Source organism: Anas acuta, chromosome Z (assembly GCF_963932015.1).
Source record: "Anas acuta chromosome Z, bAnaAcu1.1, whole genome shotgun sequence".
NCBI lineage: Eukaryota > Metazoa > Chordata > Aves > Anseriformes > Anatidae > Anas > Anas acuta.
In genome coordinates this window covers 29996107-30024019 of record NC_089017.1, presented here as the reverse complement: position 1 = coordinate 30024019, position 27913 = coordinate 29996107, and the positions used below count along the sequence as shown (strand labels likewise).

At 40.1% G+C, this 27913-nt stretch overlaps 1 long non-coding RNA gene across 2 annotated transcripts; it reads right to left on the bottom strand.

Moving 5' to 3' along the window:
* Positions 1 to 3900: 3900 nt before the first annotated feature.
* LOC137848313 (uncharacterized) lies at positions 3901 to 22431 on the bottom strand. 2 transcript variants are annotated; one of them, XR_011091274.1, is made up of 4 exons: positions 22288 to 22431; positions 21851 to 21959; positions 4700 to 4794; positions 3901 to 4569 (listed from the first exon to the last, which is right to left on the bottom strand). It is a non-coding gene; the product is annotated as an uncharacterized lncRNA (long non-coding RNA). The 2 variants fall into 2 exon arrangements; XR_011091275.1 differs by lacking the exon at positions 4700 to 4794.
* Between the last annotated feature and the right edge of the window lie 5482 nt (positions 22432 to 27913).

Genomic DNA, 27913 nt, shown 5'->3' with positions numbered 1-27913 from the left:
CTATGTGGAGAGGGCTTGGCTCAGGCCTTCATTTTGAAATAGTCAAGGGAAACACCTGTGTCTCTGTTAGCATGAGGCATGGCCCATAGCTTCTTACTTTGGCTATTTTTCTCCTGACTTGCACAACTTATGTCCTGGCAGCAAGATCTCCTGAGGTCTTTTGTTTCATTTGAATGCTTATTTAGCTTCCATCTGAGTTATACAACAGGGCTTGAAGGTTTATAGTAAAAGCTACAAAGATAGCAGTCATAACTGAAACCACTTCGCAGGTAAACATGATGAGAGCTGATGTACATAAACTAATGAACAGGAAGGGAGAGAGAAGAGCATTTCCATTTCTCACTGGATTAGTAGAGTCAAAGACTATATCCCTGATTGAGCCAGTTTCTCTCTCTCAAGAAGCACCATACACAGAGGCTTTTACTTAGATGGAAAAAAAACAATGCTGGAAGACTCCAGAGCACAGTGCTGTGTCCCATTTCTCACACAGCTTTTCCCTTCTATTGTTTGAAGAAGAGCACAAATCCTACCAACTTATTCTTTCCTCCCCCAGAATTCACTGCTAATAACCTTCACAGCCTAACTCTTACAATAAATAATAATAATAATAATAATAATAATAATAATAATAATAATAATTAAATATTACACGTAAGTACTACCTTCTGAATTCCAAAAATGGTGAAAAAAGCAAGAGAGTGGTTCTTCCACAGCTGATCCATCAGAAAGGGTCTCCTAACACCACCATTCACTCATACTGTTTGGGCCAAATACTGCAGACTCTGTGGTGGATCTACTTTTTCATCTTGAAGGGCTGCCTGCTGTGCCAGTTGGCCCTATTGTGCAATGGCAAATTATACAGCCCCTTTATATTCATGACCGTTCTCTTCCTCACCATTTCAGCTTGCTGGAGTTTAAAAGACATAGCTGGAAGGAGCTCATCTAGAACATCCTGGTGAGCAACTCATTCTGAAATCACTAATGCTGTTTGCCCATCTCAGTATTATTTAAAAAATAGAAACAAAAATATTTTCTCAGCTTTTTGAATAGCAAAACTATGTCAGATATTATCCCTCCACCCTTAAAAATTTGTGGCAGGCAGTAGGCAGAACTCAGGAGAAAAACTGAGGAAACTGGTTAGTTTCAGAGGGCCAAAACAGGGCTAGACTGGGAAAAAAACATCTGGGGTCAAGTCAAAGTAGCAAGCACTTTCCTCAGGTGGTCCAGAAATTTTTCACAGATCTTGCAGCGTGAGCCTTGCTGGAGACCTCAGTGGTGCATGGAGATATAGCACCGCTGGCCCACCGACCCAGGGCCTACCAGTGTTGTTTATCCTGCCCTTTACAGCTTCTGCCTTGTTTAAGTGCAACAGGGCAGTTGTGAACTCCTAGCAGATCACCACAGTTCAACCTTCAGGATTTGTTGGAGGAAGTGGACAGAAATATTGAATGCATGCAGTTTTTCTTCTGGAAAGTTACATGCTTCCTTCAAAAATAATTGGGAGTAGAGCACAATTTTTAGAGCATAATACTGAGTGCTAGAGAGAGAAACAGATATAAGCATTTTGCTGCCCTCCTCTTTCCTCCCCTATTGAAAACACACAGAAAGAATTGCCTTATCTCCATCTTCCTTGAATATCCCTGAAGATCAAGCGGCTGATAGTCAAAGGTATTATAAATTCCTCTGTAACTCAGCTTTCTGGCTGGTATCTGTAACTGTGTGCTTGCCTCAAGCTTTATCCAATAATTAATCAGATTGCCTTGGTCACACATACTTGGACTGTAAAATTCCCTCTGCAAGAGACACTCACAACCAGCCCTGACTCCATACACACAAGGGTCTGATTTATTCATCACTTTGGCCTGAGTAGAGAGCAAAGGCTATTGTTTTTTCACCTGGGGTCTGAGCCGGCACTCATTGATGTCAAAGGCAGCGGCTCCCATTGACTTCCATGGGACGCAGGATCAAGCTTTCGCCCACCAGCAACTGACAGTAAGTCGTGCTAGTAGGGAGGGCAAGTCTCCCAAAGGCAATTTAGAGTGAAACAAATTTACCATTGTGTGCTATGTTACAGGAGATGCTCTTTATAATCAAACCATCCAGCCTCAGTATTAAGGTACCTGTGGCTGAACAACTGTGCCACGAGTGGCTAAGTTCCCAAACATCCAATACAGCCTCTGTTAAATTCAGTAGTAAAACCCTGAGGTCATTTCCATCTTTTCTTTCTCTTTTTCTCTCCTTTCTTTCTTTTACCTTCCTTCCTTCCTTCCTCTTCCTTCCTTCCTTCCTTCCTTCCTTCCTTCCTTCCTTCCTCCTTCCTCCCTCCCTCCCTCCCTCCCTCCCTGCCTTCTTTCCTTCCTTCCTTCCCTTCCTTCCTTCCTTCCTTCCTTCCTTCCTTCCTTCCTTCCTTCCCTCCTTCCTCCCTCCCTCCCTCCTCCCTCCCTGCCTTCTTTCTCTTCCTTCCTTCCTTCCTTCCTTCCTTCCTTTCCTTCCTTCCTTCCTTCCTTCCTTCCTTCCTTCCTTCCTTCTTCCTTCCTTCCTTCCTTCCTTCCTTCCTTCCTTCCTCCCTCCCTCCCTCCCTCCCTCCCTCCCTCCATTCTTCCCTTCCTCCCTTCCTTACCTCTTTCCTCTCTCCCCTTCCTTTCTTCCATCTTTCTTCCTTCGTTCCCCCTCCTTCCTTCCTTCCAGTCTCTCTGCTGTCTGTATCCTGCCAGCCCCTCTACCACTTCCTCTCTCTTCCTTTCCTGCTTTCTTTCATTAGGGAAATTGTTCTTGGTTTTGCTTCAAAATGCAAGACAACAATTCAGAATTTCATAATTTGATTATTAGTCAAATACCTTTTCTTTAGTCACAATGTGAGATTCTGCTTTCTTCACATGTTCAATAGGGCTAGCTATCCTTGTGGTTTAATTCTGCTTTTTTCCTCTCTTTGCTTGGCTCCGATGTACTAAAATGTCCCATCTCCCATCATTTGAAGGTTAGAGGTGACTGGTTTATCTGGAGTTCACTTCAGTTATATTGACGCACACACACTGAAGCTGGCATGCTTGGGCCTCCGATCTCCAGCTCTGAAAGCTGTTTCCACACCATAAGAGGAGGGGAGGTAGGCTGTGACCCATCATAGGCTGTCTATACTCTAAAATAATGGAGAATGTGATAAACTGTCACCAGAAGACAGTCTCAGCTCCCTGACTCTTAATGGTAGGATAACACAATAGGGTCAGACTAAAAAGGTTTCCTTATGAAAATTTTATCAGCAACTTTGGTAAATTGCTGTGGGAAAGGTGCTTTGCTCTCAGGCAGACCTGGAACCTGTTTTTACAAGGTACAGCTCGCATGCATTGCCTCACCCCCGCAAGATATTAAGGGCACTCAAATTGAATTAACACCAAATCAGGCCGGTGCACTTAACAATACAAATGCACTTAAGGGATGCCTCAGAATGATTTGTGACTAAAGAAAGCAAAGAAGAAATCAGCCTTCAAGACCACAGGGGTGGTGTTGTGTGTCATATACAGGAAAAGCCATAAGCAGAACTTAGAATACCGGAAAACCATGAACTTCAAGGGCTCTCAGATACCTTAGACCCAGCCATAAAGTAGATGGTCTCTTTTGTGGTATGCAGAAACAATTGATAAATAAATTACAGCCAATTTTCTTAGTGGGACAGTCTCCATTACCTCTGACAGCAGCATAACTGCTTTGCTAAAATGATAAGAGGTGAATAATGGTGTATCAGGTAACAGCAAAGGAAATTCTCCTAGTTGCCTGTTCTCTCCGTAAGAGCAATGACACAATGCAGGAGTGAATGGGATGGGATGTGGCAGCTGACAGGGAGTTCTATGTGAACTGCTGCTAAGGTCAAAGCAGACGGAACTATAATTCTGGTAAAAGAAGGGAAGCAGTGGTGTTTTGTTTATCTGTTGAAGTGTCATTCATTTTTTCAGGAAGCCAGCTTTGTTTGCCACCATTTTCCATCAGGTTATTTAATTACTTCTGTCTCTGAGCTTGCGGGCCATATTCTCCCTTAAGTTAGGGCATGACACCACAAAGTTTAGACTATAGCCAAAGAAAAGACTCCAGATAAGTTTCTGAGGCCAGAATCTCTTTCTTGTGACTAAAGTGGTGTTCGTTCTGGTGGGGTTTCTGCTGTTTTCTTTTGCTGTTGTTGGAAAAATAAAAATAAAAATGGCTGACTCAGCACAACCCTCAGATTTTCCTTGGATTGGAAGGAGGTTTAATACCAACTATTTCAGCAATCCATTTGTAAAATCTTGAGGATGATGTGAAAAGCAGGATGAAGTTTGACTTGATATTTACACAGAATACAACTGGAAGTTCTGAAACAAGGAAGGATTTGTGAAAACTACACGACTGTTGAACAAGACACATACCTATTGTAGCATTCAGCATCAAGGAAAACATGAGGAAGTGCCATTTGTCTGAGCCTGAAATGGCAGGATGGCTCACAGACTGAGGACTGCATATACCCACTTCATCTGCTGAGTGCTAAGAGGTAAGAGAGGGGTATCCCACATACCTACAAAATCCAGCAAGGATCCTAGCATCCTGTGGACAGAGGAAGAAAGAAAACATGACATTGAGCATTCAGGCCCTGGGTGGTGGGTCATCACTGGAGAGGACTCTCCGCGCACACCTTCCCCCCACACTTGGTGCTGCCAGCCCACAGTGTATGTACCTCATCCCTTCAGGAGAAAGCCAGTCCAGCATGGCAGGGAGTCTGCTATGGAGCAAACACAGCCTGTTCCTTTTGCACAGCCTGAAAAACAAGTCCTAGAGAGGAGTCAGCTGGAGGCATTCAGGACAGAACAGACCTTTTTCCCATTCCTGCATCCCATGGGAAAGCAGAGTAGCCAGGACACAGGCTGATGGTCTCAGGGAGCCAGACTCCCAGCACAGGAGGGCAATCCCTTACAGAGGCAAGAAAGGCAGACACTTCTCCAAATATTCATCCAGGCCTTATCCTTACTAGGGTAAAAAACATGCTGTGGCTGCTGAACCATATGACCCACTAGATGTCCTTCTTAACAAATGTTTTTATGAAATTAAAAAAAAAAAAAAAAAGACTGTGAAAAAGGACTGTGCAGCAGTTTCCCCTTAATTCAGACCCAGCTTCATCTTCTACTCGTGGTATGCTTATTAATACCTCTGAGAATATTAATCAAATATGTCCCTTAATTTTTATTTTTATTTTTATTTTTTTGTTAACACTCGAGAGATATTTGAATTAACATCTAAAAGAAAAGGATCAAAACCAGAATTTCACTTGTGGTTGGTTTTTTTTGTTTGTCCCTGGAGAAAATTCAATGCTTTTTTTTTTAACTTGGGTTTTTGAAACATTTCTGGTGACAAACTAAGCTTTATAAATTGGCAGACTGAAATACGATTGTACATGAAATAAATAATCCGTGTGAGTCAAAACTAATCAAACTAACAGATACAATATAGAAAGACTAATGCACAAAAAATAATCATTAAAACTCAATGTTTTCTTATATAAGTCAGATTCCAATGATCTGCTTTAACTTCGGTTTCTTTATTTTCATTTGAGGCACACTTTTATATCAAGTTTCTCTGTAAAACCAGTGAATGGAAACTTACTAAATGATTAATAACAATAAATGATTAATAGGTGTTGAAATAAATGATCAATTGTTTTAAAATTGAGTCAGTCAATAGGCTGCTAACCATTATTAAAAACTATGCATTACACCTCCTGGCATAACCTTCATATCACTTGTTACTACAAGGCTTGTAGCTTTTTTTCAACTCTAGAAAAAGTTTATTAACCATTTACAAACTAGATAGGAATTAAAGCATATAGAATGTAACAGGAGCACCATGAGATCAAGTGATCAGTGGCAGCTGAACTGGATTCTCTGATGATGCAAGAAATAAAAGTCCAGAAATCTCGCATGTGTAAGAGAACCACAGAACCTCAGCTGAGGTCAGATGGGGCTTTTGGAGGCTGTCTGATCCAACAACCCTGCTCAAGCCAGGGCCACACAGAGCAAGCTGCCCAGGACCATGTCCAGATGGCTTCTGAATATCTCCAGGAAGGGAGACTCTACAACCTCTCTGGGAAACCTGTTTAGTTCTCAATCACCGGCACTGTGCAGAAGTGTTTCCTGATCCTGATCTTTCAGTTTGTGCCCGTTGCCTCTTGTCCTGTCACTGGACACCAATAAAAGGAGCCTGACTCTATCTTCTTTGCACTTCAGGTACTTGTACACATTAATGAGATCCTCCTTGAGCCTCCTCTTCTCTAGGCTGAACAGTCTCAGCTCTCTCAATATTTCCTCATGCAAGGGATGTTTCTTCCATTCTGTTCTCCATTTTGAGGCCCTTTACTGGCCTTTACTGGACTCTCTCGAGTAGTTGCATCTCTCGCTTGTACTGGGGAGCCCAGAACTAAGCAAAGCACTCCAAGTGTGTCACCACCAGTGCTAAGCAAAGGGGAATGCAATACTTATGCTTAATGCAGCCCAGGGTACCATTCACCTTCTTTGCAGTGAGGGCACAGTGCTTGCCCATATTCAGTTCTTTGCCCACTAGGACCCCCAAGACATTTTCTGCAAAGTTGATCAACACACAGGTTTATCAAACACCTGACCAAAGTTCTATAAAATACTACCTATTCTACAGTACATTTCAGATTAACTTGAATTAACAGTGAAAAGGCATCCATTGAACTCAGAAAGTTCAAACTTTGTTCAAGAGAAAACTAATGAGAACTTCAAGATTCTAGTCTACTCCATTGGAACTGTCACTTAAGTGAAAGTTGCTTAACTTTGTCTAAACACATTTTTATTAAGTATTCAATGGGCCATTAGAATATGACAATAGATCCCAGCAACTTTATCCTCCAGGACCAATTTAAATAACCACAACTGAGGGGAAAAATTAATGTGTTGCTCACCCTAAGAGTTAACAAAAGTTAGTAATACTAAAAGTTAATAACTGCGAAACAAGGAGACAAAACATTGTTTGGTTTGGAATAAATCCTGTCCCATATTCTGTGGCACTTTAAATTAGCTCATTGTATTTTATGAGCATTGAAGCTTCCCCCTCCATCAGTCAACCCCTTCTATTGGTTTAATTTTAATACATGCTGTGAAGTTATATCCCTTGAAATCATTGGCTTGTCTGAAGGTCCCCAGACACTCCGTCCTCAGTTCTCTCTCACAGTAACATTTGCTCTTCTCCACTCACGTCTTAAGTCATTACTTAGCTGTTTCTAGACCACAGAAACTTATCAGTCACAACAGGAGAGTTTTCTCTCTCTTGTATTCATACTCAGCAGGAGAACACAGAATAAATTTCCTCTAATGTGAATCTGTGTATGTGTACATATAACCTACACACTCTGGTGAATGTAACAATCTAATTTAGGACTTACATTGGCTCATGAGGTGGTTTGCTCTTTTTTTTTTTTTCTTTTTTTTTTATTGCCTGTAAGTTCTCCCTCCAACCAAGAAACAGGGAATATAGTTTCTCCCCCATCTCTGACCACAAAGCTGGGCAAGAGTTTCACATTATATTTATCACATTACATATGGAGGTAAATTTCACATTACATCCAAAATGTATTCAGCAACTGGGTAAATTTGCATGGACTGCTACACTTCCATAAACCCCCCTGATATTAAAATATAAATGTCTGTGTCACTGGAAATTCTTGTGGTTGCAATAGTCAGTGTCAGTGTCACCACCTGTTAGGCAGATCAGTCAAAATCCTATTATGACAAGAGAGAAGATATATTAATATTTCTACCATGCACAAAGTTTCTGAGAGCATAGGCCAATGGAGAGTGGTGAGCTACATTTAGTTAACCAGTTCTCATGTTGAAAGGAGATGGCACGTGTATACAAAACTATGTGAAAGACTAGATTTCCAACTCCATTTCAGAAAAGAAAACATTTGAATATTTTTGTTTTTAGACTGGGGAGGAAATAAAAGGAATAGAAAAAATGGAAAAAAATACACACTTACATTGACTAAGTCATTGCTAAAGCTACATTTTTTGTCATTGTTCCTGAGTCAGACAAGGAGTTCATGTTTTTCAGAAAATTATCCATGAGTGCTGACACTTTGGGACTTTTTGGATGTGGGTGGGTGGCTGCAATGCTAACCAGTGGAATCCATTTCAGAGAAACCCTTTGCTGCTGCTGTCAAGTCCTAGTCTGCAATGGAATATGACAAAGAACAGGAGCTCAGCACAACCAACACAATGACAAAGTGTCCTGGAACTGTGAACTCTCCCTGAGATTGCCTGGAGCTTTCTCCCTCCCATGAAGAAAACAAAAGGTCTTTTTTTTTTTCTTTTTTTTTTCTTTTTTTTTTTCTTTTTCCCTCTCTCCCATATTTAGAACCATAGCTTGTTTCAAAGGTTGGGTCTGCATGGTGGTCAATGCAGTCTCCATATGGTATTTATTTATTTATTCCCTGTCTAAAATGTTTTTGGCGCAACATATTTGCATGAGTTAGATGGTGTTTATAGAAAACCTGAATATTGGAGTTCATAGAGAAGATCATTGGCTTATTCTTTCTCACTTTTTATTGAATTTTCCTCACTTGTTTCTGCTGCTACTCATTTAATTTGCTTATAGGTATTGATTTCTTTGGGAATTTTTTTTTTTGGGGGGGGGGGGTTGTTTGTTTTGTGCTTTATTTTGCTTTCTGTTTTTTTTTTTTCTTTTTCTTTTTCTTCGTCACTCTCTCTCTCTCTTTTTTTTTTTTTTTTAACATGACTGTTCATGTCTTCTCTATAAAAGCTTCAGACAACCCTATTATTAAAAAGTATGAGGGTGATTTTGCCTGTAGAAGAGTCTCCTGGAGCTAGAGCCCATTCCTCCTCTGGGTGCAAAACTTTCCTTCATTCTCTGAAAGAGGAAATTTGATTTTGTTTGAGTTTTCTTATAAAACACAACACCATCAGAGGCTGCACATCCCACTCACAGACTTAAACACCATATTTACTACCTTTAGCAAACAACTGTCTTACCTACTTGCAGTATTTGTGGAAAACCTCAGTTAACACATCCTCCAGTTTAATATAGGTCTGTGGAAAAGCTCCAATTCAGAAAAAGCACTGGCTCCCTGTTTCTTCCCCAAATGACTCAGCCTACCTTCAACACTGTAGGAAGCCTTTCATCATACTCATTTCTAAATTATGCCAAATGACACTAAGGTTAGGTTGCTCTGCAGTTGAATATTCTTGGTTCTCAGCAGAGTATATGAAGAAGTACTTTTTACTGGTCATCTTTTAGGTCATCTTCAAATGGTTAAGATTCTGGTAAGGAAAATTTTTTTGACTTTTTATGTATATCATAGAATCATAAAATCATAGAATGGTTTGGGTAGGAAGGGACCTTAAAAATCATCTAGTTCCTACTCCCTGGCATAGGTAGGGAGGCCACCCACTATGACTTCATCCAGGCTGGACTTGAACATCCCCAGAGATGGGGCATCCACAGCTTCTCTTGGCAAGCAGTTCCAGGGCGCCACCACCCTCTGAGTGAAGAATTTCCTCCTAACATCCAAATTAAATATCCCTTCTTTTAGTTTAAACCCATTTCCCCTTGTCCTGTCATTGTCTGATTGAGCAAAAAGTTGCTTTCCATCTTTTTTATAAGTCCTTTTTAAGAACTGAAAGGCTGTGTGTGATAAGGCAGAGCCTGTCTGAACAACAGCAGATCTCTCAGCCTGTCTTCATATGAGAGGTGCTCCAGCCCTCTGATCAGCTTCATGGCCCTCCTCTGGACCCACTCTGACACCCCCACATCCTTCCAGTGCTGGGAGCCCCAGACCTGGATGCAGCACTCCAGGTGGGGCCTCACAAGGGCAGAGTAGAAGGGGACAGTCCCCTCCCTCCACCTGCTGCCCACCCCTCTACTGATGCAGCCCAGGATGCAGTTGGCCTTCTGGGCTGCAAGCATGCACTGCTGGCTCACGTCGAGCTTTTCAATCCACCAGAACCCCCATGTCCTTCTCTGCAGGGCTGCTCTCAGTGAGCTCTTTTCCCAGTCTGTGCTTGTGTCTGGGATTTATATGTAAATATATATGTGTGTATATATATATATATATTTATACATATATAATATTTTACACAGTTTGTACCTAGATTTGTGTTATTGCTGGTTAATCACAGAATCATAGAACAGCTTAGGATGGAAGGGACCCTAAATATCATCTACTCCCACTCACTCTGCCTTGGGCAGGGACACCTCCCACTAGACCAGTTTGCTCAAAGCCCCATCAAGTGGCCTTGAACACTTGCAGGGATCTACAGCTTCCTAGGGTAACCAGTTCCACTGCCTCACCATCCTCACAGTGAAGAATTCCTTCCTAATACCTAATCTAAATCTGCCCTATTTCAGTTTCAAACCACTAGATGTCAGATGACAAGTTCTACCGGTTACACAACCTGTAAAACTTTTCTGAGCCCAGCCTTAACAGAGAACTGTTTTCAAACGGTTCAAAATTACCCCTGGTCTCAAACCCACATCCCAAGACCAAGGCAAATCACGATGCCCTGAACAATGGAATTGGCTCTAACCCCTTTTGAATCAGAATTATTAATTTATTTTTTTTTCTAGCTAAGTTCCTTTGCAATAACAAAAGGTTTGTTGAGATCAAAGTGGTCACTTCGGCTGAAATGAAAACCCTGTGGTGCCTCCTCCTAACCTGAGTGCTTTACACTGATGACATAGTCATCTATGAGCTTCTTATATCTGACTATAACTCACAATAAAATCACAGTTTCTTCATGATGTTAGTTTCAATGTAAACAATCTACATTAAGAAAGAAAGTCCTGCTTTTGCTTTGTTGTGGATGTTCCATTCCACTGGCTGTAAAGCACCACTAGGTACAGTTAACATCTAAGTTGCATCTTCATTAACATCTAAGAGTTAACAATAGGTAGAGTCCACATATAAGTTGCAAACTATTTTGCTGTATCTGTAATTGTATACTAAAACCCAAATAGCAACAATTTACCAGTCTAGCTAAATTTTGCCTTATTTACAGGTAACACAAAGAATGTCATGGAGACTTCCAGAACATAATGATGGACAAAATGATTGACAAAATCACTAGATGTCTCTGAACTTGTTTTTCAATAAGTCGTGTATTAGATTGTCAAGGCATTACATGTACCTACCACTACAGTATATAACACTTGCAGAGAATTTCTCTTGTAGCTTACTTTAATATAAATATATACATCTACATTTAAAATATCTGTACGTGTAGTATCTGTACATACCTGTCATTCTCTATAATTCATTACTTCTGTGTTGTTTTTTTTACCAGTCAGTTTTTGTAATGATTTATAGAAACGAACCGTAAGTATAAAGATCAGCAAATTTTAAAAAAAAAAAAAAAAAAGTTTTAGTAAGTTAAAAAGTAAGTTAAAAACAGAAAACACTCTTGGTGTTTTCATCTGAGTCAACAACATTAGTAAAAATGTATAAAATATGACTTAAAGTTTCCCTTTTGTGTGCATTAAGCTTTAAATAAAACATATTTTGTAATTGTACATTAAAAAATACTGCTACGCTGTATTCAAACAGGATTGTTGAAGCAGTTTGCATATCCCAATCTGGTCCCTGGGACATTTAACAACAACAACAACAACAAAAATCAGAAAAACTAACTAAATGAGAACCCTACTCTGTGAACTCCAAGCCTGCTATTCTGCTATTTACAGTAATGTCTACAAGGCACGCATATGAACACTTAATTACTTGTATGGTCCTATTAAATTCAGTGGGAACTGTTGCAGGCATGGGTCTCTTCAGGACTGCCATAAGTGTACCTTCTCCTGGAACTGTCTGATTATTAATTTTAGCAACATCTGAGGATACCTACCAGTATCCTGCAGGCACATATCACATATTTGAGCTATAAATGTAAGCAGTCTCTCTTCCTTAACTTAGCATACATATCCAAAACATATAAACTTAATCTTAATCAGTGTTGTAGCTACATTCCTGAGAAAGAAGCTCAACAGAAGAAGCAAAGTTACAGAAAAAATCTAGGGGCATTTTATCTGGACAACAAAGTTCCTCTCAACTTTTTCATGAGATGAGCAACTTTAATCTCCATGTTGACTGTGGCAGACAGAAAGCTTCAAGCAAAGTGATGGAAATAGGTCTTAGCATCAGAGATCTGATGGTTTTTAAAGCCTGTGTCTGAAATGAAAACAATAATGTAAGTTACTTTAACACAGCAGTAAAAGCAACTTCCTTGCAATCCACATTATCCCATTGCTTCCACTGGAAAAATAAGCAACACTTAGTATATCAAAACATCTGCTCTAGATTTACGGGCCTAACTCATCAGAGGAAAGAAAGATCCTATGCCAATATCTTCTTTTGCTAAAAGTGGGTAAATTACAATACTGTTATCTACAAAAACATGACAACATTTGAAATTTTTTATCTCCATGATGACGACACAGATAATAATTTTTCAGTAGTCAAAATCACTAATTTATCTTTATTTGTTATATATCTACAAGTAATCAATTGGAAATAGTATAACAAACAGAATTTAAGGTTAATTAAATCAAATGAATAATTTTGAAAAGTGAGACCTGTTATTGATATACCTAAATATTGACTTTAGCCCCTATGAATAGATCAATAAGGTTTAATGTCAGAATGGACTCATCATAACAAAAGACAATGAAATTCCATTCCCTTAAGAAGTACCTGATTCTGGGGAAGGGAAGGGAAGGGAAGGGAAGGGAAGGGAAGGGAAGGGAAGGGAAGGGAAGGGAAGGGAAGGGAAGGGAAGGGAAGGGAAGGGAAGGGAAGGGAAGGGAAGGGAAGGGAAGGGAAGGGAAGGGAAGGGAAGGGAAGGGAAGGGAAGGGAAGGGAAGGGAAGGGAAGGGAAGGGAAGGGAAGGGAAGGGAAGGGAAGGGAAGGGAAGGGAAGGGAAGGGAAGGGAAGGGAAGGGAAGGGAAGGGAAGGGAAGGGAAGGGAAGGGAAGGGAAGGGAAGGGAAGGGAAGGGAAGGGAAGGGAAGGGAAGGGAAGGGAAGGGAAGGGAAGGGAAGGGAAGGGAAGGGAAGGGAAGGGAAGGGAAGGGAAGGGAAGGGAAGGGAAGGGAAGGGAAGGGAAGGGAAGGGAAGGGAAGGGAAGGGAAGGGAAGGGAAGGGAAAGAATTATGCACTGAAGTAACTCCCACTAGATATAAATAATGAACCCTATCGTTTCTGTGACTGTCACCTTTACGAACTGTCATTATCTTAAGCACAACTTGTCCAGCTCCCATTTTTGTCTCTGTCCTGTTAGGTGCTTGGCTAATACAGAAAATAGTTCTCCAGCATAATCTGCATGCCACCCTACACTGCAGCTCACCCACACCACTCCCGGGCCTCTTCCTGAACCCTTTCAATTTCTCAGCTTCTCTTGGTCTGTGGGACAATGTTGGGCAGTTTTACAGCAGGCTCAGTGTCAGGCTTACTGGCATAGACAGCACAACTCTCTTTGCTCATAACAACCACAGTCCAGTGTTGTTTTTTCTTTTTCCATTATAGAGTCCTTCAACTATGAGACCACCTTTAACAAACAGTCATGGAAATGTATATTGTTTTCATCCATCCTGGCTATACCAAGTGACAAACTCCACTATTTACTATTCCTCCATTCCAGCAGAATGAGCAGTCATTTGTCAGGAACAGTAATGATCATTGCTTGGGGAAACACTAAACAGTATAAAGCCAGGTCAAACATCTGCAGCCTGAGAAAAAGAGGCATTTATAATTACCTTTCTGAGACCTGTCCCTTATCTCTTATCTGAGTGCAATGTTGATTTGATACTAGGCTTTCAACCAAATAGAATGTTAATACAAAACAAAATGTAGCAGATTTTCAAGCTTATTGCCTCAACACGCTTGTTTTATCAAAGAACATTTTTAAATGTCACAAATGCACTAGTTATTTCCCCACACCTATTCCCCTAACCCATGCTTACTGCTGTTAACAGAACCACCATCCTTTTATTTAGGGCCTATGCTGATTTTCCATTATTTTTTGTGTCACTGGTATTCAAAACAGCAGGCTTGTGGCCCCTCTGTATTCTGGCCCAGTATCTGCTTTACTTAAGTCTCTTGGAATGGTTATGAGACGTGTTAGGGAAAGATGTCAATGCTGGTGCCTCAGAGAACTTCTTGTTCATTTTTTTTAGAATTCTCTGGTGTAAGTTCCTTTAATCAGGCAATTAAACAGTTTGATTTTCAAATGTTTCTTAACATCATCTTTCATTACCTCTGGAACTGAAAAGTATTTAGCATTGCATGGCAGAAGCCGGGACTTACATCAGATATGTGACAAAGATCGTTATTGAATTGTCATGTCTTCCTCAATATCAATAGTCACTGTACCAACTCGTAATGGGTCACTGTTGACTTGCTTTGTTTCTCCATAGACTTTATCTATGGACTTCTCTTTGTGGACTTTTGTTTTCCTCATCAAATTTCTGTGGTGTTTTTGTTTTTGTTTTCCTGCCTTTTAACTTGTGTTCACCACTGCTATTTTCTATTTTTCTCCAAATTTTTATATCTTTGGCAAAAAAAAAAAAAAAAAAAGAAATATTTGTTTTCAACTCTATGCCTGATGTTTAAGGAAAAAAAAAAAAAAAAAAAAAAAAAAAAAAAAAAAAAAAACAAGGAAAAAACAAGGAAAAAAAATAAAGTAATAATTTCAAAACCTTAATGATTCCACTCAGAACTGTTTTCAGCTTTGTAAAACAGGTCCTTTAACATCTTTTTGTATATCTATTGCTGGTTCAGGCTATGTTATGTTTGTAACAAATGTACTTAGGTCAAGACAATTCAGATTTAAAAAACTACTAGTTACAAGTTCTAAGGTCAGCTTCTCTTTTTACAAGGTGAAGTCTAGCTTAATGTGCTTGGGAGTTGGATGTAGCATACACCAAGTTAGAAAATCATTATGTACAATTTTAAGAAATTACAAAAGCAGGCTGTGGGACATAGGCAGCATGTGTCACTTGGACTGAAGTCCTGCACAAGGTACTCATCTATTGAAAACTATGAGTTACTCTGCTGACATGCATTTTCAGCTGCTAGGGTAGTGAGTGTGCAACGCAGCTGGTGGCTGTGCTGTGGCACGGTAGCTGCAGAACACAGTGAGAACAGTGAAGACAGCAGAAGCTCTAAAAATTAAAGAAAAATAACAAAATTGCAATAAAATGTAATTAGAAAATGAATGAGATTTTATTAAAAACTTCTTGACAAAATGGTTTTCAACAGGAAAACAGATTCTGAATTACTTTTAAAATTCTGCCTAGCAATATTATTCACCTGAGCTGGTATGTTCATCTGTCTAAAGATGTAAATATACATATCACTCTACAGCTACTCTGAAAACAGTGGAAAACATTTCAAGCTTATAAGCTCTACTTATCTGGGGGAGAAAGAGAAGGGGATACAGATTTTCAAATGTGAAAATGCAGTGCATAGTGCTGTTGTTATATACCCAAGAAGAACTGCCAACAGCTGAGAAAATCTGGCTGACTTTTTTTTCTTTCCATGGGGAAAAAAGAGCATGGATTCTTACTTAATGGATTTAGCCTTCTGAAAACATGCTTTGAGATATGGGAGATACTGGGGACTGACAGTGATGACATCCTTCATTGGCTACAAAATTAGCAAAAACTTGAACACCTAATTCAAACACCTGAACTAGATATTAGCAATTAAATGAAACATCAGAAGTGTACTGAAATAAAAAGTCTCTCAAGTTAAGGCCTAGTGAATCCCAAACACAAATTTTGCTGGACACTGAACATTCGCTAACACAGAAGAGTTAAAGGTCTAGGTATGTTTTTAAGTCAATTTGTGCTGAAATTTGATAATTAGATGAGAACAGATCATAGAATCATGTAATAATAGAATCACAGAGTGCCTTGAATTGGAAGGGATCTTAAAGATCACCTGGTTCCAACTCCCCTGCCATTAGCAGGTATGCCACCCACCAGATCAGGTTGCTCAAAGCCCCATCCAACCTGGCCTTGAACACTTCCAAGGGTGGGAAATCCACAGCTTCCGTGGGCAGCCTGTGCCAGTGCCTCACTACCCTCTAAGTGAAGAATTTCCTGTTAATATCTAGTCTAAATCTCCTCTCTTTTAACCGTTCCCCCTTGTCCTCTCACTATCTGTCTGTGTATAAAGTCACCTTCCATCTTTGTTATTAGTCCCCTTTAAGTACTGAAAGGCTGCAATAACCACCCTCTGAAGCCTTCTCTTCTCCAGGCTTAACATTCTCAGCTCTCTTCATATGAAAGGTGCTCCAAGACTTCTGATCATCTTTCTGGCCTCCTCTGTGCATATCCTTCCAGTGCTGGGGGCCCCTGACTTGATGCAGCACTAAAAATGTGGCCTCACAAGGGCAGAGCAGAGAGGCACAATCCCCTCCCTCCACCTGCTGCCCACCCCTCTGTTGATGCAGTCCAGGATGCAACTGGCCTTCTGGGCTGCAGGTGTGCACTGCTGGCTCACATCAAGCTTCTTGCCCATCGGAATCCTCAAGTCCTTCTCTGCAGGGCTGCTGTCAGAGTTCTTCTCCCAGTCTGCACTCATGTCTGGAAATGCCCTGATCCAGGTTGCAGCACCTGACACTTGGACTTGGTACGCTCATGAGGTTCATGTGGTCTCACTTCTCAAGCTTGTCCACATCCCCTTGAATGGCATCCTGTTCCTCTGTTGTATCAACTGCACCACTCAGCTCGGTGTCCACTGCAAACTTGCTGAGCGTGCAATCAGTCCCATTGTCTATGTCATTGATAAAGTTATTAAACAGCACCAGTCCCAGGACAGGCCCCTGAGGGACACCGCTTGTTACCAGTCCCCACCTGGACATAGAGACATTGACCACAATGCTGTGGGTGCAATCATCCAGTCAATTCCTTATCCACTGAATGGTCCACCATTAAAATCCATCTCTCTCCATTTGGAGATCAGGATATCATGTGGGACCATGTCAAAGGCCCCACAGAAGTCCAGGTGGATGACATTGGTTGCTCTTTCCTTGTCTGCTGATGTTTTCACTCCATCAGAGAAGGCCACCAAATTGGTCAGGCACAATTTGCCCTTGGTGAAGCCATGCTGACTGTCTTGGATCATTTCCTGGTCTTGCATGTGCCTTGATGTTGCTTCTAGGAAGAGCTGTTCCTTGATCAAACAAATGCAATTGCATAAGGAATTTCTTGTACCTATGGGTGATTGATGAACTACAACAACCAGGAAATAAAGAGCTGCAGCAAACTCAAAAAAAAAAAAAAAAAAAAAGAGGAATATTGGAATATTAATCGCAATTACTGTAAATGCTTGATCAGACACCAATTCAAACTTGGAAAAAAGAATCAAGGTAGTCTCCTCTTCTTCAAGCTGGTTTACCATTTTTAGTAGAAAATAAACAGATATGTCAGCTTTAACTGTTATGTGTTCCATATCCATACACATGTGCAAGGCACAAAACAGCTCTTTTGAGAACACAAAAATAATTGTCAAACTGTTAATTGGAGTCATACAATCATATGCAAAGTATGTAAGATTAAAAAAAAAAAAAAGTAAATGAGGAAAGCCAAGATACAGTGAGGTTAAATTACTTCCACACAGTGCCATGAAAAGCTGACAACAGGTCAGGACTGGAATATAGTTCCTTGTGGGATGAATGGCAAATTTATGTTGTAATTGACACTGCAGGTTGAGTTTGTAAATTTTTCAGTGCATACTTATGTAATAAATATATAATCAAAAAGCCTTTTTTTTTTTTTTGACTGGGAATTGTCACCTAATTTAACAATACTTAGTATCCTCTTTTTAGAAGCCTGCTTAGTCTGTAGCATTGTTGGTGTCCGCAGGATGCAGGGAAAGAGAATATATCCATCCTCACATCTCTCATAACAATTACAAATATGATTAATCTTACTGGTTGTGGGTTAGCCCAGAAGCTGAAGGCAATGCACCTGAAAGATCAGCTCTAGAGCCATGAGCAGCTTAATTTGTAAATGTGCTATTCAAACCATGACGTTAACCAAAACAAGAATTATAAATTCACATAGGTCACCCCAATTCTTGAAGACAACAGTCCTGTTTCTAGCCACTGACATGGTGCCAATGATAAACTGGCAGATGAAAAACAAGCATACCATATCCATAAAAGCTGCAAAAGCAGCCCTGCTGCATGAAAATCACTGAATTAATCTACAGGCAGACAATGTCAACACTTTTCCAAAACTCCTTTTGTATTTTATAAGTGGAAATGACAAAGGGAAGGCTTCATTAGTGACCTAGCAGTTAGAAGCAGAGCAAGGTTTGAGGGAGATGAAATCCCACATGCATATGTTACAGGCAATGAGTAGAGGTGCACTGTTGTCAAAAAAGGCCTGTTCTCAGCAGGCACATTGATGCACCTCATTGCTTCTGCTGAAAAAAAAAAAAAAAAAAAAAAAAAAAAAACAGCTGTTATCACCATAAGGCATGATGATGGTGTTCTGGTTTGCCAGTATTGTTTCGGTGGTTTCAGGCTAGTCTCCCTCCAGTTTTTGGGTTTAGAACAAGGCATCCTGTTCCCATGGATATTGAGTAGAGAGCATATGCTTTTCACATTAAAAATATAAAGACATTACCATGAAGAGAGTATGATGACCATAAAACAGAATCACAGAATCACAGAATTGTAGGGATTGGAAGGGTCCTCGAAAGATCATTGGGTCCAACCACCCTGCCAAAGCAGGTTCCTTAGAGCAGGTTCCTCAGAGCAGGCTGCCCAGGTAGGCGTGCAGATGGGCCTTGAATATATCCAGAGAAGGAGACTCCACAACCTCCCTGGGCAGCCTGTTCCCGTGCCCCGTCACCCTGACCGTGAAGTTCGTTCGCATGTTGGTGTGTCTTCAGCCTTCTGGCATGTCAGCCACTCCACCCAGCTTTGTGTCATCAGCGTACTTGCTGAGGGCAGACACTATTCCCTCATCAAGGTCATCGATGAAGATGTTGAACAAGACTGGACCCAGCACCAACCCCTGGGGAACACAGCTAGTCACAGGTCTCCAGCCGGACTCTGCACCACCTATCACCACCCTCTGAGCTCGGCCAGTCAGCCAGTTCTCAACCCACCTTACTGTCACCCAGCCAGAAACATCACCAAGATTTTGCTCAGGACTGAGCTCTGGGGGATGCTGTAGAGCCAGGAGGGTGCAGGGATGAGCTCCTGATACCAGATCAGCCGTGTAGAGGTTCGGTACCTGTAACTTCACACAAAGAAACTTCACATGATGCCCCAGCATCAGGTGTGGGCCTGGAGCTGCTGAGCTTGCTTGAAGATCTATTCCTTCCTGAGATCCCCATAAATCTTAAGACATCCTGGGTTTAGATCAAGGGAGACCCTTCTCTGGCGTAGCTTCAGTATTCTAAGATATATATTACAATGAATTTTCCAACAAACCTGTCACCTGCTATCTGTCTTAAGAAGATAAACATAGGAAAGGCTTTGCTGTAGAAAACCCCTAAATGATTCACCATTTCAAGGCAGGTGTTATCTGTGCTGTAATACTTAAATCCTCCTGTATGGTCCCTCAGGAGAGTGGAACACTTAGCAAAACAAACAAAGAACAATTTCTTATCTGGTAAGAACTCTTTGATGTCACACTCAAGAACTTGTTACAGGGCAAAAAGGGCAGCATGCTTTATATGGGAAACCAAGAATTTCTTGTTAGTGTAATTAAAATCCTACAGAATAACTAAGCGACAACAAAGCATCTAGGACAGTACTAATACTCATCTTCCAAATGATCTGATTAATATAGAGCAAATCTCCTTAAAAATAGGGTTTAATATCATTATGTAAAACTTCCAACTATCTTCCCCTTAGTCTCATTTTATGCTTGCCCTTCCATGGCAGCACTGGTGTAACACACTTCTACAGTTCACCACCAGCTTCTTTACTGGTCTGGAAATCATGTTATGTCCTAATTTGCTCTATAGGGTATATTTTACACTTGTTGAATACTTGTTGCTTGTTACCCTTGTGGCTAGTTTTGCTCAAGTCCCATATTGGTGTCTCTTTTAGCTGGTGGTGATAAATTGTTTACAGCCCTGCAGTCTCCAGTGCCAGCTGGCTCCCTCTCATATCACCACATGCCCCTACACCTTTGTGCTGCATTCCGCATTCCCTTTTTCAAGGCCTCTGCTGTCACACCATGCCTGCATTTCCCTGCGTGATGTCATTATGGTACGGTCATAAATTCTGCATTCTGCAAAGAATAGCTATACTGTCTGTATAAAATTCTGGCTATTCCATGATTGTACAAAGATAAGCAAAAGTAAAACAAATTAGGCAACAGTCACCTGATCATTGGAAGATTTGCTGTTACAGCTAAATTAACTAAAACAAAGCTCCAGGCAGGCCAAGGAGACCCCACACAAAGCCTGGCAAGCTTCTATCCTGAAACCATACACAGTTATTGCAAAGTCTACAGACTTTACTGGGCTACACAAGACTACTGAGAGTTTCTTGTCAAGAAAGGAAAAAAAAAATATCCCAGAGGAAGAGGAATCGTTCCAACAAAATGTTCCATATTAGTGTAACAGGAAAAGTAAACACATGAATGCGTTATCAGGAAAATAAAATCTGAACTGACGCTGACCTGGTTGCCATTCATGCTCTCCATGATGTGAACAAGCTTATTTGCAACAGGCAGCCGTCCTTCCACCCCAAGACACACATTCACACCCCACACTTCAGGTTTTACTGCTATGCTTCCTGTGACATATTAATGAGCAAAGTCAGAAATGCCTATAAACACATTTCTGAAATAGTGTTTATAGTGCAAGAGCATTCAATTTCTACTGTACAAACACATTATGAAATAGATACCTCTTGAATGTGCTGCATATCGATCTGCAGTGATGAAAATACTTACCTTTATAAAAGCCTCCTTTGGCTTAGAGGAGAAAGTGTCCATGTACAGTAGCCCTTGTTATCCCCCAATTTTATTTTGTTCTGCTCCAGGCTTTGCAATGGCACTTGTCTTTTTCAGGGTTGAACAGATGCAGAATGTAATGTCATACATTAGCATATGTACAGCTTCAGAGATCACTGGTAGATAAGTATTTGCATTCCCATAACTTAAAAATGCATACAGTGTTATTTTTCTCCATTTTTTTTTGGAAAGTTCTATATAATATTGAGTATAAATGGGATTGAACTCATGTACACATAAGCAAATAAAAGTATCTTCGATGGAGATATTTATAAGGTGGATTTTAGCCCAAAGCAAATTGTTGTAGTCAGGTTTAAAAGCCTTCAGAATTGTAGATTTGAATGGGAATAGTGTAGCAGAGCACCTGATAGCATCACTGCTAGAACTCCTCTGTGGAGCAGAAGGAACAGTTACAGAGAGACCACAATGCTGCTGCAATACTCCACAACCCCTTGTTCATAATTTTAACAACAGTTTTACAGTGAAAAATGAAAACAGTAAACAGCAGCTCAAAATTTCTACCAGCAGTATTAATACTGATGATGGTTGTAAAACCAATAGCATAAATCTTGCTCTTAGCACCGTAGCACATGTTTAATTAATCAGGCCTACCATCCTCATTTGCCCTTCACTGGGTTTCACTGATGATTACCCGGTGGAAAATTCAGCCCCTTAATGCAAACAATATCCTTTTTAACACTTTATTTCCAGAGACCAGCTGTGGGATGGCAGAGGCATCATCAGTGACAGGGCCTGAGCTCTGCTCTGGTGCCCCAGCAACCCTTCCACTACTTAACCCTTCTTATTTGTTACAAACCTGCTTGCAAGGGCTTGCTTTCCTTCCTCTGTCACAGCAGCATTTCCTTCAAGCCTTTTCTTTTCCTTTCAGCTTTAGCGATAGGATTACAGCCAAATATTTGTGCATTCTGCAAATGTGAGGCAAGAGAGGTATTAAGTGCTAAGTTATTCTAATTTATTCTGCTAAAGGAATCATGTGAGGTAGCACAAAGCTGGCCCTGGTTTTGAATTTTAGGCCAGTCACAAATTTTTCTTTTAAAGGACATCAGAATTTTATTTTCCTGTTGGTAGTCCTACCCAAGAACGAGAGACAAAAATCACCTAAGAAATGAAACCCTTGTAAATAAAATATAATTCAGAGACAGGAGCAGAATTTTCCTCTGGGTCATTATTAGTGAAACCCAGCGAGGGGATAACAAGGACACGAGACCTGATTAATTAAACATTTGCACTTACTGTGTGCAATTACAGATTCGGGAATCCTCCCATGGACATCTGCTTGCGCAGGGCTGGAGAAGCCACTGCAGCAGGCTCCGCGGGCACCTCAGGCAGAGCCCAGCACAGCAGTCCTGCAGTCCCATCATCACACCATGCACTCGAGGCCTGCCCACTCACCCACTGCCAAGGCCTACAAACAGGCCCGGGGTAATAGATACCAGCCCACCGTCCTTGGCAATGACACCTTGGAGTTTTCCTGTCAGGGGTGAGGAGAGGTGTTTGAAACATTTTTGGAAGGGCCTTTGATGCTTTATCTGCAACTTAAAGCCTTTTTTAGCCTTTTTTTTTTTTTTTTTTTTTTTTTTTTTTACTGTTGTGGTTTTCATTTTGTTTTGTCTTTGTTGTTGTTGTTGTTTTGTTACTAATTAACTTAACTTATCTTGGGTTTTGCAACATTCTGACCAAAAAAAAAAAAAAAAATTAAAAAAAAAAAAAAGCCCTGAATTGTGAAGCACAGCAAAACCTTGGTGTCAGCACTATTGGCTGGATGCTGTGGAGTTACTAATAGAGATGGTGACAGCCTGCCTAAAATCTACTGTAGTAGAAACATTAAATTGTCACAGCTCACATACAGCTCTGCAGTTCTCTAAGTCACAGCATGTTTCCACCCTGGAAGGTGATGGTAAAAATTTACTTTTTGGGGATCCACTTCTCAAAGTGGGCTGGGACTGGTAGCACCCAAGCAGCCCTTTTGCTGCAACCTGATCTCTCAGGCAGAGACTCAGAACAGCTCTGCCTGCCTCTTGGAGGTGCTGCATCTAGCTCACCTGGGATTGTAAAGAGCACCTATCACTCTGGCCATTTCTTGAGCATCTCTGTAGAAATCGTGGTATTTGTGAGACAAAGATCAATATTTTAGTTCATTCCTCAGCTTCCATTTATTGATGTAGTTTGAGGTGTTTGGAAACATCCTATGTTACTAGAAGTGTGGCTGCTAGCCACAGTACCCCTGGGGGAAAGAAAGAAACTGAGGAAGTAACATGGAGAAATAAAATACAATTTTATATTTTCATACTTTTATTATTATGATAGTGAATTTCAACTGATAATTATCTTTGGGGTGTTTTACAGCACTTGTAGTTCTCCTTCCCCCACATGTGTAAGAACAAATATTAAATCAGAACATTTCTGAAAAACCTAGACAAAGTATACAGCATGAATAGCCTAGTTACACAGGCTACTTCTTACATGATAGCTTAAAGGTGCGAGACATTTAACAGCAACAGAGACCTACAAGTACATGACAAGAAGGGAAAGAGAGAAAAAGAGTTGTACTGTTGAAAACTTCTGCTGCATTTTCTGTTGTAAGAAGAATGGGTGTAAAACCATGCTAGTGAAATCCTGCCAGGCACTGTGGGAGTCATCATCTTGTGCATGCAGCCACTTGAGTTGTGTTCAGTGCTACAGAAATCTGACTGTCATAAGTCAAAAAGATGTGCTGTGTTCACTCAACGCAATTCTACAAACTTTTTGCTGTTGGTTTCCCTTGCAGTAAAATACTCTCTGCCCCAGTACCACTTATTCCTGCATTAAAAGGTAATGCCAAGCTTCCTTTTGGTATGTCTTCTTAAGCCCTTACTCCACATGGGCAGTCCTGTCATCCTGCCACAAAAGGAACATGCTTTAAAAACCCATCATGTCTGCCTACCAATGTGGCTGATTTCTGTGTGGGAATAATAGACAGCAAAATATATCTTCCAACCCTTAGAAGATAGAAACTTGCTGGACTGACAGTCCAGCACTGAAAGCCAAAAACAGAGCTGGATCTTTGAGTCAAATCTTTAGACAGACAATCAATAGGTGTCCTGCATATCTGCAGGGACCCATAGTACCCATGAGCAAACCTGCAGGTCACCACCGTCTTTCCCTATTCTTCTCCCAGGCAATAGCATCTATTCCTACGGGTCTTTTCTTTCAAACTGCATGATGTTCAGTAAAGAAATTCACCATTTGTGATCACTGTTTTTTGTTTGGTATGTTTTTTGTTTGTTTCTAAACCTCTTGTTTGGTTTTAGTGATTTGCTAGATTTCATTCTAAATACTCCTAATTATTCATTGCATTAGCCTGATGAGCTGCAGGTATGTATCTTCAGCAAAAGTAAGATTTGAATACAGTATGCCTGAGTTTCTCCAATGGGATAAGTTGCAGTATGTTTCCAGTACAGGAGGGAGTTTGACAGATACTAGCAGCACAGGTCACTCCTTAACATGACAGAATGAGGAAACCAAACAAAAAGGAAAACTGGTGCCAATTCTGTAAGTGGATTTAAAGGGCAAGTAAATGCACTTTGCTCACTTTCAAAAATATTTATTCAGTCATCATTTTCAGGCAGTTTATCATAAAAGTCAGATTGCACATGTGTTTTCCACCCATGCCTCCAGACAGTCTTCACAAGAAACTAACTGAACTGATTCACTAGAAAGGATACAAGAGGAATGATGTTAGTCCTTTACACAACTTTTTTTTTTTTACTTTTTTTTTTAAGGGTGGAGAATTATCACATATTACAAATTTTAACAAGGCTATGCCAGGAATGTGTCTCTCTGAACATGGCACCACTAAACAAAAAGGGACTGTTTTCATGAATAGAGTTGCCAGAACTAGGTTGTGCATTTAATTTAGCTGTTAGTTTGCAATATTAATCTCTAAGGCCAGTTACAATTCATTTTTGATTGAAGCTGTCTTAGAAGAAAATGTTGAATTTTCTTAGTTTGAAGGTCTCAACCATACATTACCACTGAAATAGGTGTGGTATTTTTTAATGAGTGGAAAGCATGTGAAGTAACAACACACACAAAAACCAAAAACAAACAAACAAATTAAAGTGATTTGGTGTTTTGAAATGAGAGCTAAGAACCTGGATCCCATAATTTTATTTTAAAATTTGTTCTTGAGCAGACCAGTATGTGAGGCCAAACATTTACTTAATTCCTCTGCTTCTCAGCTTATTTCTGTAAATAACAGGTTTTAACATTTCACTGCCTCCAGTGAAGTAGTAGGCTCTTTAGATGAAAAGTACCAGATGATATAAGTTTCTATGATAACAAAAATACAGTAAACTTTCTCAATCATCTCATGAGGTGGGATTGATAATTTGTTAATTGATGCCTTTGGAAATAGATGTCTGAGCATAGACAGTATGAAGCTTCCCAGCCTGATACAACTTGACATAATACAGAGCAGTGCTAAGTACTGAAAACAGTGTGATAATCAACTTCCTCACTTTTTCAAGGAGCTTGGGCAAGAGAAACAGACAGAAATCTCCATAGTGATCCTACCACTGCAACTTCGTTATTGAGATCATTGGCTTTGCCAGAAACCATGCTGAATCTTATGTGAAAACAAACAGCAGGGAATACTGAGCAGCTTATAGACAGCCCACATAGGAACCACGGCAGCATTTTTTTTTTCTTAAACCTTGCACTGCACAGAGTTGCAATTGACTGGGTGACGCAGTAGCAGAAATCAATTGAAAACTCTAATAAGGGCGTCAGATAAGAATGAAGGGAAGTAAATGAAAAGATTGTGGATGACATAGCAGTGCTGTCTGAATAGTGATAGAAATAAAAGAAGCAGCTAGCAGTTCTCAGTGGTGTCAGTCCATTTCAGCTTCACCAATTCTAGAGCAATATTACCCTGTAGAGGAAAGCCAGCACTTCAGAGGAGATGGGCAAGACAATAGCTAGCCAAGAAAGCCACCACCTCCTATCTGCAAAAGACTCTGAATGCAAAAATGCATAAGGCTTAACTAGCAAAGTGAATGGTTGAAGAAAGGATGATTTTGGCAAAAAGCCATCAGAAATGTCAGTCAATGCCTGTAGTGGCAACTACACCTCTGCTGCCCGCTCAGGGCCTATGCTGTGGAGACAGCCAAGCTGCAGCTCATTTACTAATATTCTGGGACACATCATTTTTGTTTACATTCAAAAATAACCAACCAAATTAGCTAATAAGTAAAGCTGAGTCAATCTGACTTATGCAGGTTGAGTTTCAATTAAATCTTTTTACTTAAGGAAACTGCTAAACTATAGACATCCTTCTATGTCTTCAGCTGATGGCAAGGAGTGACCCATTCTCTCCTACTTTCTTTGCTAGTTGTGCTGCTGACCTTTTCTGGTTGGGCAACACTTGATGACAGGATAGCCTTTCAGTGTTAGTAAAAAAGTATAGAGAATACATGACAGACAATGGGGATTTATATATAAAATTCATACAAGCTGGGGACACTAATTAGTCACAAGACAGCCACTTTCTTCTAAATTTTAAAATTTACTTAAAGAAACATGTTGCAGAACCACTGATAAGGGCAATGGGACCCATAATATTAAGGAGGCAGAATAGTTGGGGTCTATTTATCTCAGTGTAGGGAGTTTTTTATCTTAGACAAGTCCTTTAAAACTTCTTTGGGCCATGCTTGCAACAGTCTTAAAATGAGCATGGAGCACTAACTTTCAAAGTCTCAGAGAAAAGGAAAGCAGTACTGAGTATCATTACTATTTTCAGTAGCAAAAAAAGATCTACAGTACCTATTCAACCAAGGAGAGGAGAAAAAATGAGAATCATTTGTTGCCTCAGTAACATTTCTTAAAGCACTGGGGAGACTAGTAGGTTCTTGTGCGTCTGCCTTGGGTGTAATATAGGTCTTGGTGAAACAAAAGGGCAAAAATAACTGCTGATTTCAATACGGCAGGATTTCACAGAAGTGGTATACAACCTTAGTCTCTGTACAGTTTACTAGTCTTTTTTCCAAAGCACCACCCTTATTGTCCATTCTCAGAAAGACCATGCTATCTCCATGTTTGCAGGTTTAATCCAAGTATTTTTTAGCTGTGTCACATCTGGTTATCATCAGCTGATCAAGTTGACACTTTTTCTTCTTTGACCGACTCCACAGCAGTCATTTATTAGTGAACAGGACCTATCTTACTAGTCAACCCACCATGTGTTGCCTACTAAATCAGTAGGAAAAAATCAGAACAAAAATCATGTAGCAGAAAACATTGTTTATTGCAGCACCTCTGAGCTGCAGAAATAGAACCTTCTGAAGGTGATTTCTGGATTACAAGACATCAGACCTTTGAAGTACACTCAGTTTGAAATCAATTCAGGAATTTACAGATATGGGGTATCAGGCCTGTTTATTCACAGTGATGAGAAGAGTTTAATTAATACAATGTATATTAGTCAATTCTTTGCTTTTAAACCTTACCTTTTGCCCATCAGCTAATCAATATATATTTTAATCTTCTCCCCTTTTCAGACGTGGTTTTAACATCTCACAGAACAGAGTAGTGGACTTCACAATCATTAGTTGCTATTACCAGCCCTTTCATTTTCTGAGCATCAGCAGTTTCTATAAATTCCACTTTTATCCATGTGTTATATTATCTGTTCTTACTCACCACCTATTTCAGAAGTATTCATTTAAAAAAAAAAAAAAAATCTAGAGAGAGGTTCTATTAACCACTCGAAATAAATGTTTTAGACAATTTCCTTACTACTCTGAGAATTTCTCATATTTGACACGGCAAAAATAAATAAATAAATAAATAAATAAATAAATAAATAAATAAATAAATAAAC